Source organism: Arvicanthis niloticus, chromosome 6, assembly GCF_011762505.2.
Source record: "Arvicanthis niloticus isolate mArvNil1 chromosome 6, mArvNil1.pat.X, whole genome shotgun sequence".
Classification (NCBI taxonomy): Eukaryota; Metazoa; Chordata; class Mammalia; order Rodentia; family Muridae; genus Arvicanthis; species Arvicanthis niloticus.
Genome location: NC_047663.1, coordinates 93,543,938 through 93,556,760, shown reverse-complemented (window position 1 = coordinate 93,556,760; position 12,823 = coordinate 93,543,938). Strand labels below are relative to the sequence as shown.

The window sequence follows — 12,823 nt, the reverse complement described above, 5'->3', positions numbered from 1 at the left end:
CCCGCCGTAGCCGAGGCGCGCGTCCTCCTCCACTCCCCCCTCGCCGGCCGCGGTCCCGCCCCCAGCCCGAGGGCAGCGCTAGGACAAGGCCTGGGGGGCGGGGGAGGGAGAGCTATCCCGCCCCTGGGGAAGCCTGGGAGAGGGGCGGGCGCGCCGGCCCGGAGGAAAAGCCCCAAGGACCGGGAAGATGGAGGCGGCCAGAACGGGCGAGGGGCGGGGACCCTCCCCTCCTCCTGCGGGGTCACCTTGGCCAGGGCCCCGCGGCCCTTGGCAGCCGCGGAGGTGGTAGAAACGCCTCTCAGAAAGAAGCCCTGATTTCCCCGCCCAGTCCAGTTCCAGGAACGCGCAGGCAAAGGCCTTTTCGATTCCGAGGGGTTCGAGGCCACGCTTCCCTCTTCCAGCTTTGCCTTGTCTTCAGCCTCAATTGCCCTCTCGGTGAAATAAGCACAAGGCCTGGCCACAACCAATCCAGGATTCCGTTATCTTGGTGACAGCCGCCTGGACAACCTAGGTCCCCCAATCTGAGCGCGGCCGGGGTCATCGCACTTGGGGTCTGTAAGTTCAATCAGTTGGTCACTGAAAAGTGGATGTAAGTCAGTAACGCTTGCACACCCGCAGCCCGGCTGTTTCCCACCTTTTCCTGGGAAGCTCAGACTTGGCGTTCTTTAGTGTTTTCTTTGGGTGATTCCTGAGTCCACGCCTAGTATCTTTTTACCCGTCGGCTGTCTGGTGACAAGTCTCAGTTCAAAAAGACAGCCCTCCTGATCCGAAGCTGGACTTGAACACAGGAAAGGAAAAGGCACTTCAAAGTCAGCATCTCCAGTAAGTGAAGTGCTGACCCGGCTTGGAATTCTGTTTTCATTCAGGCATTTGATGCCTCGGTCTGCGCCAGAGCAGCATCAGGACCTGAGTCTTGATCACGGGGCATACCCATCCCCAGACACTGCTCTTGGCACGCGTTCCTGGTCTGGTGCAAAGGTAGGCACATAATCGGTGCTCCTGACGTGGTGATCAAATGGTGCTCTTAACTGATTATGTAGTCATGATGGATGCTTCGATTTGAATGAAACACATAGTAGGTTTTTATGTTCTTTTAATACACGAAAGGGATTTAGGAAGGACGGCTCACTAGGAGAAAGGTGGGGATAATGCCCTCCCCCCACCCCATTTCCCCTGTGTGGATTATGTCGTAGTGCTGCCGGGTTAAACATTAGCTGGCAGATGGACCCGGGGAAGGCCAGCTCCGGGACCTAAAGCTTCCAGGAGGGGGCTGTTAAGGGCCGACTCTGGATCCTTCCACTATCCGAACATCACCAGAGTCTGAGGCGAAGGACTGCAAAGCGCCCTCTCCCGGCATCTTGAATCTGCAATTCAGCTGTTCCGTTAACCTAGTCCTAGGGCAGTATTTCACCTAAGCTGACTACAGGTACTTGGGCACATCCGTACTGTGAAACTGGCTGACTAGTATTAATCTATTTAATAAAAAGGAAAAGGAAAAAAGCTTATTGAGGGGCTAGGGGTGTAGCTGTAGCAGTACAGCACTTGTTCCTAGGTTCAGCCCCTGATCCCAGAAAAAAAAAGTATCAAGTGCTTGTGGTTCACCAGGCACTGTGTAATTTTAGAGACAAAAGGCCAACAACCCCAGCTGAGGAAAACTTGGGCCTAAGAAACTTCACTTCAGAATGTTTTTCTTTGTTTTGTTCTGAGGGAGAATTCAGACTCAGGATCCTGGAGGCTTGGTGGTAAATAGTAATGAGCCCACTCCTCTGAAACATGGGAACGTGGAGGTACACTTAATATAGACTAGACTAGTGATCCTTTAGTGAAGCCTGGTCCAGTTCCAGGACCTAACTAGTGTCCTCATAACTACTGAGAGAAAAAAAAAGTTAGCAAAATTTGGATGTTTTCTGCAAAACCAACAAGATTAAAGACAAAAGCCTGAAATCCCAGCACTTGGGAGGATCACCACAAGTTCAAGGTCAGCCTGAATTACATAGTGAATTCCAGGGCAGCCTGGGCTACAAAGTGAGTTTTTTTTTTTTAAAGATTTATTTATTATATGTGAGTACACTGTAGCTGTCTTCAGACACACCAGATGAGGGCATCAGATCCCATTACAGATGGTTGTGAGCCACCATGTGGTTGCTGGGAATTGAACTCAGGAACTCTGGAAGAGCAGTCAGTGCTCTTAGCTGCTGAGCCATCTTTCCAGCCCCAGAGTGAGATCTTATCTTCAGCATTCAAAAAATAAAGTGTTCAAAGCCAGCCTGGTTTACATAGCAAGTCCCAGGCCAACCAGGGCCACATAGAGTGAGCCTACCTCTGAAAACAAAACTAAGTAAGTAAATAAAAAAGACTGAAGAGAGACTGCTAAACTAGGTATAGTAGTGGGTTAGGCCTTGATCCAGGCAGCTGTTCCTCAGGAGGTTGAGCCCCTGGCTCAACCTGTATCTGGATTTTAAGGCTGGCTGGGGATACAAAATTCTATCGCAAATACCACTTCTTTCTCTGTACCATTTTCTCTGTACATTTTTTTTTTTTTTTTTTTTTTTTTTTTTGGTTTTTCGAGACAGGGTTTCTCTGTGTAGCCCCGGCTCTCTGTACATTTTCACTGTATTCCCAAGAACTTCAAGAATGGATCCCATTATTCCCATTTTACAGAAGTGGAAACTGAGGCAAAGGGACATTGGCATAGCCAATGGTTTTGTTGTAGTTACTTGTTTTGTTTTCAACATAGGTTTTCTTTGTGTAGCAGGCCTCAAACTCATAAACTAGTGCTGGGTGGGATTAAAGGTGTGTGACCCCCACCCCCGACTCCCCCCATTCCACCCCAACCTCTGGCGATAACCAAGTTTTTATAAGCTAGTAGGAAATATAGTTCAGGTTGCAATCTCAGTGGTTTGATTCCAAAGTATGTACTTGAAATCACTGGCTCCCTAGGACATCAGATATCTGGAAAGGTAGGGAACCAAAGGGGTCAGGCAGGTTTTCTTGGAGTTCTTCGTGGTAAACAGTGGGTAATTAGAGACCCTCTCTGTTCTTAGTGTCTTGGTCCTGGTCCTCTCCTCTCTCAGAGCCCTTCTCTCAGATGCTTCCTTCCTCTAGTCGAGGAAGTGGAAGGAGAGTGGTTTTCCCGTACCATCTGGAAAGCCCCCAAGGTAGGACTCAATGTGTTTTCCCTTGTAGAGGAGTAAATGCCTCCTAAATATGACTGGTTGGCATATCTTAAGGCTGAATTTGGTGTCCTAACCTTTTACTAATAAACAGGTATGGAAGTGGGGGTGTGGCTCAGTGGGACAGTACTTGTTAGTATCACCTAGAACAAATCACAGCAAAGAAACCATGTGTTGAATATGTCTTCAGTCCACATCCATTCAAAAAAATGCTTATTATGATCTTTTTTTTTTTTTTTTTTTTTTTGTCATTTTTTGTTTCCTTGTTAGTTTTTGAAACAGAGTTTCACTGTGTGGCCCTAACTGATCTGGACTTGTTTTGTTTTGGTTTTCGAGACAGGTTTTCTCTGTACAGCTCTGGCTGTCCTGGAACTCACTCTGTAGACCAGGCTGGCCTGGAACTCAGAAATCCACCACTGCCCAGCTGGACTTGTTTTGTAGATCAGGCTGGTCATGAATTCAGAGAGGTCTGGAGAGATGGCTCAGTGGTTAAGAGCACTTCTTGCTTTTGAAGAGAACCTAGGTTCCATTCTCAGCAGCCACATGGTGGCTCACAAACTTATGGAACTCCAGTTGCAGAAGATCCAATGCCCTCTTCCAACCTTTACAGACACTGGACATTCATGTGGTATACATTCATGCAGGTAAAACGCTCATGTATTTAAAAAATAAATACTTTTTTTTTTTTTTTTTTTTTTTGAGACAGGGTTTCTCTGTGTATTCTTAACTATGCTGTAACTTGCTTAGACCAGGCTGGCCTCCAACTCTGAGTGCCCAGATTAAGGGCATGGGCTACCACCATCTGGCTTATTTTGTTTGTTTTTGGTAAATAAATAAATCTTGGGGGAAAAAAGAAAGAAAGAAAGAGAGAGAGAGAGAAAGCGAGAAAGAAAGAGAGAAAGATCTCACAGAGATCTGCCTTGGCCTCCCAGTGCTTGTGATACCATACCTGGCTGAGTGTTAAGTTCTTATGTGTCCATTTGCTGTTTATTGAAGGCTAACTCTATGTGCCAGGCTAGGCAGCCCCACCCAAGCCTTTAAGGAGATCATTGAGGGCAGAGGACCTCTTACCTGTCAAACCCCCAAAGGATTATGTGCATGCTCAGGACACCTTAGTGAGAGCATCGTGTACTATCTAAGTTTAATAACTGGTTCTTCAGTTAACACACACGGTTAGGTCCATACAGACATCAGAGGCATAGGGAAGATTCTGTCTTTTCCGAGCCTGAAGCCAAGAGTGTAAAAGATACAAAGCAACATAAATGAGCTTTGAACTAAGAGCGGAGCTCGGAGGCGTGCACTTTCCTAGCATTGGCAAGCCTCAGTTCCAGGCACAGGATCACTAAAAAGAGTTGGGAGGTTGCTGTAGAGGCAGGCAGGTCAGAAATGCAAGATCATCCTAGGCTACACAATAATTTAGAGCCATCCTGGCAAGTATAAAATCCTATGTTAAAAATTAAGGAATCCCGCAGACTGCTCTACCACAGTAGGGAGTGAGGCTTAGAGAGCCAGTGCTTTGCCTCAGGCAGGAGTCAGAGTTTGAGACTTGTTTATTCATCCTGAGTCCCAGCATGTCTCCCTTTTTTTTTTTTTTTTTTTTTTTTTTTTTTTTTTTCTATCCTCTATCTATCTATCTATCTATCTACCTACCTATCTCTCCACCACTGCCTGGCTGTCTCCTGTTTTTTCAACCTAAGGTCTCAAGTTTACCTGCTTGTGAGTTAAAGGTTAAGTTTATAATAATAGTTAATAATAATTAAATAATTAAAACTTAATAATAGTTAAGCCAGGAGTGATAGTATACGCCTTTATCCCAGTGCTCAAGATGCAGAGACAGGAGGATCTCTGTGAGTTCGAGGCCAGCCTGATCTATAAAGCAAGTCCAGGATAGGCTTGTTAAACAGAGAAGCCATGTCTCAAACAAAACAAAACAAAAACCTAACAACAACAGAAATGAAATAGGTGCTTGAGAGATGATGGCTCAGTAGTTAAGGTTACTTGCTGCTCTTGCAGAAGTTCTGTGGTCTATTCCCAGTACCCTCTTGATATAGTGCAACCATTAAGGGCACCACTCATGCATGTATGGTATACATACATACAAGCAGATAAAACCCAAACACACATGAGCTGAATAAATAAAAATAAACATAAAGAAGAATGAGCATTTAGGCTTATGTGGGAAAGCCAGGCGTAGTGGCATGGACCTTTAACTCACAAGCAGGTAAACTTGAGACCTTAGGTTGAAAAAACAGGAGACAGCCAGGCAGTGGTGGAGAGATAGGTAGGTAGATAGATAGATAGATAGATAGAGGATAGAAAAAAAAAAAAAAAAAAAAAAAAAAAAAAAAAAAAAAAAGGGAGACATGCTGGGACTCAGGATGAATAAACAAGTCTCAAACTCTGACTCCTGCCTGAGGCAAAGCACTGGCTCTCTAAGCCTCACTCCCTACTGTGGTAGAGCAGTCTGCGGGATTCCTTATAGGGGCTGCAAGAGGCTCAGTGGAAAGAAAGCTCATGGAAAGGCTTCTACCAGTGTGGAAGAGAAAAGGAAACACATGGTATCTCTCGTTCTTGATGCTTCAACCCATGTTAGCCAAGGACTCGGTAAAAGGGTGGATGAGAAGAAGGAGCGCAGATGACTTAGTAACCTTCAGCAGTGGGCAGTGTGAGCGTGAGCAACACCCCAGCAATGTGTTGGTTGCTGCTGGCCCTGCTGAGTCTGCAGGGCTGGGGCTGCCTATGGGTGGGGTGTTTATTCTGGAAGTGTCCCTGGTTGTTCCTCATACCATTATCCAGGAGAAAAAGCAGGCCTAGGGTAAGAAGGCCCACCCTCGGTCTGACTATACAGGGCCTATAGGGCCGAGGAGAAAATGTTCGGGACACACCTAGCACCTGGCTAAGTCTGGTAGAATCAGAACATACTCTCAGAGAAAGATCCGTCCTAAAGAGGCTCAAGGATTCATTTCAGAAGTTGGGAATAGACTCTGGATGCTCCAATGGGAGAATAACACAGCAAGTGGGGATATCCACACTGGCTACTCCACCCTAAAAAAGCCCCTGGCTGGAATCGTTCAGCAGTCTGGCTTCATGGACATGCAACCCGTGCAGTTACATTGAGCTGGCACGCCTAAGTGACAGCCGGTTGGAATGTCTGGCTGTCCCCAGTGCCTGCCCTTTTTATTTTGCCTAAGAAGTCTGTCCTTGCCTAAGAAGCCTTGGTGCTTTGGCTTCCCTGGGACTTGAACACTGAGACAACTTGCCCCTTGGCTGCACATAGCAAGACAGGAGGGCCTTAGGGAAAGCTTCAGTTATGAATGAGTGGTAGAGGATCAAGCACCAGCTATCTAGAAAGCCCCCTGTGTTGTCTCATCAAATCTCAGCCGTCCTTGAGCTTATTAGGTTTTTTTTGTCTTTTGTTTTGTTTTGTTTTTGTTTTTGTTTTTCAAGACAGGGTTTCTCTGTGTAGCCCTGGCTGTCCTGGAACTCACTCTGTAGACCAGGCTGGCCTTGAACTCAGAAATCTGCCTGCTTCTGCCTCCCAAGTGCTAGGATTAAAGGCATGCGCCACCACTTGCCGTCCTTGAGCTTCTTGTGTGATAACACTGCACATCAGTGAAATAGTGGAGACGTTTTTAAATTTAATTGTTGACTTCTTGTTGGGATGTTTAAAAGGTAGTTCACATAGAGGGTACAGGGCCTGACAAGAAAGGAGAATACAGCCGAAGGTCTAGCTCAGTTGTAGGGTGCTGGCCTACCATGCTTGAGGTACTGAGTTTGAAACCCATCTCCTGAGAAAAGAAAAGGCTAATTACAGGCACCGACAAGGCTAGGAGCGGGTCTACCCTGCGTTTTCTCTGTCCTTTCCCAGGAGAGAAGAGCAATCCTTTCCTTTGCCTCTTTGCTCTTTCCCTCGCATGGAGGAGACCCCACAGACACACCCTGGGGCAGGGAGGAGCGGCCGCGACACATTTTTGAGTCGTGACCAAGTGGAAACTCCCTCCCCAAAGCGGAAGCCGGGGGCGCCCCGCTGGGGCTTGAGCCTCCGCCGGGGCGGGATCCCAGGCCGGGGGCGGGGCGCTGAAGGCGAGCCAGGCCCCGCCCCTACCGGTTCATAAATATGAATGAGGCAACTCGGCGCGGAAGTGCAAGCGTATCTCAGCCCTGATGGCTCCGCCCATACACAGAGAGACTTGCATCTGGGGGCGTGGCTAGCCTCAGGCGTCCCGCCTCTCCGGCCCTTAAGGGGCCTCCTTCCGGCTGGGAGCGCCCGGGAGGTGACCTCGTGTGCGTTCTCCGCTGCCGGTCCTGGGGAGGAGCTCGCAGCGGTCCGTAGGTGTGGCGAAGCTTTGTCCCATGGTCCTCCCCCACTCCATCCCTGTCCGCCCTCCTTGCCCAAGTCCCCAAAGTCTGGCTTACAGCAGAGTCCATAGGGATTCCTTCATCGGAACCGGCGTAAAAAGTAGAACGGCTCTGGGGCTTTGGTTCCAGTTCCAATGGACGACCGCCCAACAACAATAAAACCAGTAGGCTGTCAGATGAGTACAAGGTCCACAGAAGCAGTGCCCGCCAGTTAGTTGCCCGAGGTCAATAACAGTAGAGTAGCTGAGAAGGTGACCTGAAGAAAGGGGCTTAGAGACGTGGCTCAGTAGTCAAGTACTGTCCAGCATCACAGAAAACCAGGGCTGCCCACGCATACCTGTAATCCCAGCACTCAAGAAAGTGGAGGCAGGAGCATCACGATTCAAGGTCGGTCTCGGCTGTGTAGCAATCTTGAGGGCAACATGAACCACATGAAATCCTGTCTTGAAATCCTGCCCCAAAAAGACCCGAAGGAAGCAGGGGAACAGACGACCTGAATGCATTCGGTGGAAAATGCTGCCTGGTGTGGCTGGAGTCCAGAAAAAGAATGATGATAATGGCTTACTGTTTTGAGCAAATGACAAGTGTTTTATGGATTTTGGTTTGTTTGGTTTTTTGTTTTGTTTCATCAGGACAACTGAAAGTGGGTGCTCACTCCTGTTATCTGGGAGGAAATCAGGCTCAGGAAGAGTAAGTTAGTTGCCCGAGGTCACATAGCTTTGCAGGCAGATATCATCCAGGGCTGAAGCTGATAGCTGACATCACTGCCTGAACCCTGTGTGGAGACCAGACTTAGATGACTTCAACCAGAGAGAGGCCCTCTGGTCTTCCCTTTCCAACCTCAGTGCTAGGGATGGGGTCAGAGACTGACCTACCTCCAGAGATGACAGATGGGCAGGCACTGCTTCTGTGGACCTGTCGCAGTAAAGAGCACCCTAGATAGAACAAGGGTATACTAAGCCATCATGGATATCATCTTCTGAGAGATGCCTTTATTTTCTGGAAAGGGCTTGTCACCTCTCCAGGGTATGCAGTCAAGTAAAAGTAACTTTAGGCAGGGAGAGAAGAAGGGTGGGAGTAGGGAAGTGGTGGGGATAGAGGGCTAGAGGGATGGCTGAGTGGTTAAGAGTTCTGGCTGCTCCTCAAAGGAGCACTTCACTCGCATAAGCACAGGTGATTCCCAGCAAGGTCAGGGCAGCTCACAGCCATCTGCAGTTTCAGTTTCAGGGATTCTAACACCTTCTAGCCTGAGAACACCAGGAATGTCTGTGGTACACATGCATGCAGGCAAAGCACCCATACACATCAAATCAAAGTAAATAAATAAAAAATTTAAAAGAATGTAATACTAGGAATAAAGGAGGCAGGAATGCCTTTCGAGCCCCCAAGAGGTTCAAGGCTACACAAAAGAGTCATGAACTCCCTGGAGAGAAAGATGGACTGAGAAGGTTGGAAGCCTGGATCAGTGGGAGACTTGGTAGCACTTGGGAATCTCTACACTGGGGAGGTAAAGACAGATGGGTCCTGAGGGCTTGCTGTCTAGGCAGTCTAGCAGTCTAGCTTTCTTGGCAAGCTCCAGGTCATTAAGAGACCCAGAAAACAAGGTGGGGCCAGCAGGACGGTAAGGTGAAGGTGCTTGCTGCTGAGCCGGAAGACCCGAGTTCAGTACCTGGAACCTAAATGGTGGAAGGAGAGAGCTGAGTCCCTCACTCTGTTCTCTCACACCTACGCCATGGCATACATCCACACATACCCCATATGCATGATAGATTGGTGTATAAAATACACCTGAAATTGACCTCCAGCCTCTGCACAAGTACACACACACACACACACACACACACACACACACACACACACGCGTGCGCTTAGCAGTGAGCACCCTTATTGACTAAACCATCTCACCATCCTCTGGCTTTTCTTTGCAGTACTGGAGATGATAATCAGGTCTTCCCACTGCTGCTTATCACTCTCTCTCTCACCATATCACTGAGTTACAGCTCCAGCCTTGACTCTGTAACATCAAGCCTTGTACCCAAAGTCCCGCTCCTCTGCTTCTCCTTCCTTCCTTCCTTCCTTCCTTCCTTCCTTCCTTCCTTCCTTCCTTCCTTCCTTCTTCCCTCCTCTTCCTCCTCTTTCTCCTCCTCCTCTTCTTCATTCTTCATTTTTAAGAAGCAGGGTCTCCGAGGCTAACCTGAAGCTCAGGAGGTCCTTGAATATGAAACTCTTCTGCCTCAGCCTTGTGGTTGCTGGACTTACCTCCTGCATTTGATACCATACCTGGTTCCAAATGTTCTATATCATCAAGTCTTAGAAGATTGGCCTGTGTCCATCAGGAGATGGACGAACTGCAGTCTACTGATAGGATACTATATTTAGGAAGGAATGAACCACTGAATGCTACATGAAGGAATCTTGAAGATGTCATGAGTTTTCTTTTAAAGTGTCTTCAGGGTTGAAGAGATGGCACTTACTGCTCTTACAGAGTTCCATCCAGTTCAGTGCTCTCCTCTGGTACCAGGAACTCAAGTAGCCACACTCAAGCAGGAAAAAAAAAATCCATACACATAAAAGTAATAAATTTTAAACACACACAAAAGTAGGATCCCATGTACCCTAAGCTGGCCCCAAACTCACAGAGACCCACCTGCCTCTGCCTGCTGAGTGCTGAGACTAAAAGTGTGAGCTGCCAGGCCACTGAGCTTGGCTTAGTTGTGTTTTGTTTGTTTAGGTATATGGCATGCAGCTTTGATGATGTTTGTCTGTCCACCACCCGAGTGCAGTGCCTGGGATGTCAGAGTCCCGGAACTGGAGTTACAGAGAGATGTCCGCTGCCATGTAGGCACTGGAAATTGAACCCAGATCCTCTTACAGAGCAGACCCCGCTCTCCTTGTTTGTTTTGTTTTGAGAAAGGGTTTCTCTGCGAAGCCTTGGCTGTCTTAGAAGTCACTCGGTAGAGCAGGCTGGCCTCACTTTCATTTGTATCATAACACAATCATTATTATCAGAGGGATTAATATGAGACAAATAACAAACAAACAGCAGGCGGTGTTCTCCATCACTGAGTCACTCCCCAGCCCATTTTATACGTGGTGTAGGTCTTCTGCTTCCTTCGGTGGCTTGTACTGGCCATGTAACGTAGGATGATATTGAACTTAACAGTTCTCCTGCCTCCAATTCCCAAATGCTAAGACAACAGGTGTATACCACCTTGCTTGCTGTATGCGATGTCAAAGATCAAACCCAAGGCTTGATAAGTCTAGGCAGGCCCTCTACCAAGTGAGCTATAGCAGCAGCCCTCTCTATTTTATTTGTTTGTTTGTTTGTTTTTTATTTTAAGGCAGGGTTCTACTCCAGAGTCCAGGCTGGCCTGAAACTTACATGCTGGCATTAAACATAAACTACTGGTGTGCACCTTTGATCCCAGCACTTAGGAGGCAGAGGCAGGTTGATCTCTGATCTTGAGTCCAGCCTGGTCTACAGATTGAGTTCTAGGACAGCCAGGGCTACACAAAGAAACCCTGTCTTCAAAAAAACAAAGTAACAACAAAAAATGTTCCAAAATAAATTGTGGGCACAGGATACTGTAACTATGGTGAAAACCACTAAATTCTATAGTGTTATAAAGTATGCATCAAATGGCTTAGACATTGTCCCACTGAAACTCTTATGAAAATGATCCAAGGAATTGGTGAAATGTCAGTGGATAATAGCCCTGGCTGCTTTTCTAAAGGACCTGATTTCAATTCCCAACACCCATATGCGGGTTCATAATCACCTAAAATGGGATTCAGTGCCCTCTTCTGGTGTCAGATGTACATGCAGACAAAACACTCATGCATAAAATACATAAATAAACCTTAAAATTAAGTTTGTATGAGTTGATGAGATGGTTCAGTGGTTAAGAGCATGTATTGCTCCTGCAGAAGGCCTGAGTTCAAGTCCCAGCACCCACACTATGTCTGTCCTATAACTCAGTTCCAGGGAGATCTGATACTCTTCTGGTCTCCACGGGTACCTGTACTCATGTGCACAAACCCAGACCCCCACATACCATAATCTAAATAAAATAAATCTATTACTATTAATTATTAATTATTATTGGGGCCGGGAATGCAGAGGTCAGAAGACTACTTTGTAGAGTCACATGGTTTTGGGGGTCAGAGGATCAGGCTCAGGTTGGCAGGCCTGCATGTCAAGCAGCAAGCACCTGTATTCATTGAGCCATCCTTCCAACCCCGCAATAAATAAATGTATAAAAATAAAAGAACCCATCTAGGCTTTCCGCTCTGAGGGTAACAAGAAGACATCGGACTAGTTCTCATGATTAGGTGTGAGCAGACTGAGGAGGATAAGGCCTTTGCTCATAGGTGATTCCCGAAGAGTTCCACCCACTCCCTTCACCACTTTGTTATCTGTCTCTGTTGGTCCCTTCCTTCTGTAGCTATTTCCACCCTTGGAATTCTTTTCTGTTTATGGGCTTGATTTTTTCTTTCTGACTCTCTTGCTCCAGTGAGCTCCATGAAGTCAGAGGCTTATCTTTACCTTGTTTGCCACAGAATGGGTGCTCAATTGGTATGTGATGAATAAATCTTTAAGCTCTATTGTGCCAGGGTGAGATACTGCAGTGGGAGTGAGGGCTCCACCCTCTCAGAAGAGAAGGGGAGTCAGGAGGGACTGTCAGGGGGGATCTGGAGGAGGGCACAGCGATCGGGATATAACGTGAATAAATAAATTAATGGGGAAAAAAATCTTCAAAAGGGCTGGAGAGATGGCTCAGTGGTTAAGAACACTGACTGCTCTTTCAGACGTCTCGAGTTCAATTCCCAGCAACCACATGGTGGCTCACAATCATCTGTAATGGGATCTGATGCCCTTTTCTGATGCGTCTGAAGATAGCTACAGTGTAATCACATACATAAATAAATCTTTAAAAAAAAAATCTTCAAGCTCACATATATTGATGCGATTGGAAGCTGGTCATTCAAGAAGCTCATGGAGTCTCCAGCACCAGTGGCTTTCTGTGTGTTCCAGTAGAATGTCTCTGGAAAGGAAACTCAAAGCCTAGTCTGGCAGAGAAGAGGAGGCAAAAGGAAGGGGACTGAGGCTGAGATAGCAGAGGAAGACTAACGCCCCAGGCTGCCTCAGGCGTGTCCCCTGCCTCTGCAGTTTTGGAATGTGACTGATTCAGTCTGGAGGGAGACTTGTGCCTCTGCTGCTGGCCACTGCCTTGGATCTGACATCTGGAAGCTGAATTCCAGGAGAGAGTATCCCTAGAAGGGATGCAGGC

At 47.3% G+C, this 12,823-nt stretch overlaps 1 protein-coding gene across 1 annotated transcript in view; it reads left to right on the top strand.

Annotated features, from left to right (window-relative positions):
* The first annotated feature begins 144 nt into the window (after positions 1–144).
* The window catches only part of Tfap4 (transcription factor AP-4), a 44,272-nt gene continuing 31,593 nt past the window's right edge, over positions 145–12,823 (top strand). The window contains exon 1 of the mRNA XM_034505248.2: positions 145–978. The gene's annotated coding sequence lies outside the window, so the exon portion shown is untranslated. The remainder of the gene's footprint in view (positions 979–12,823) is intronic.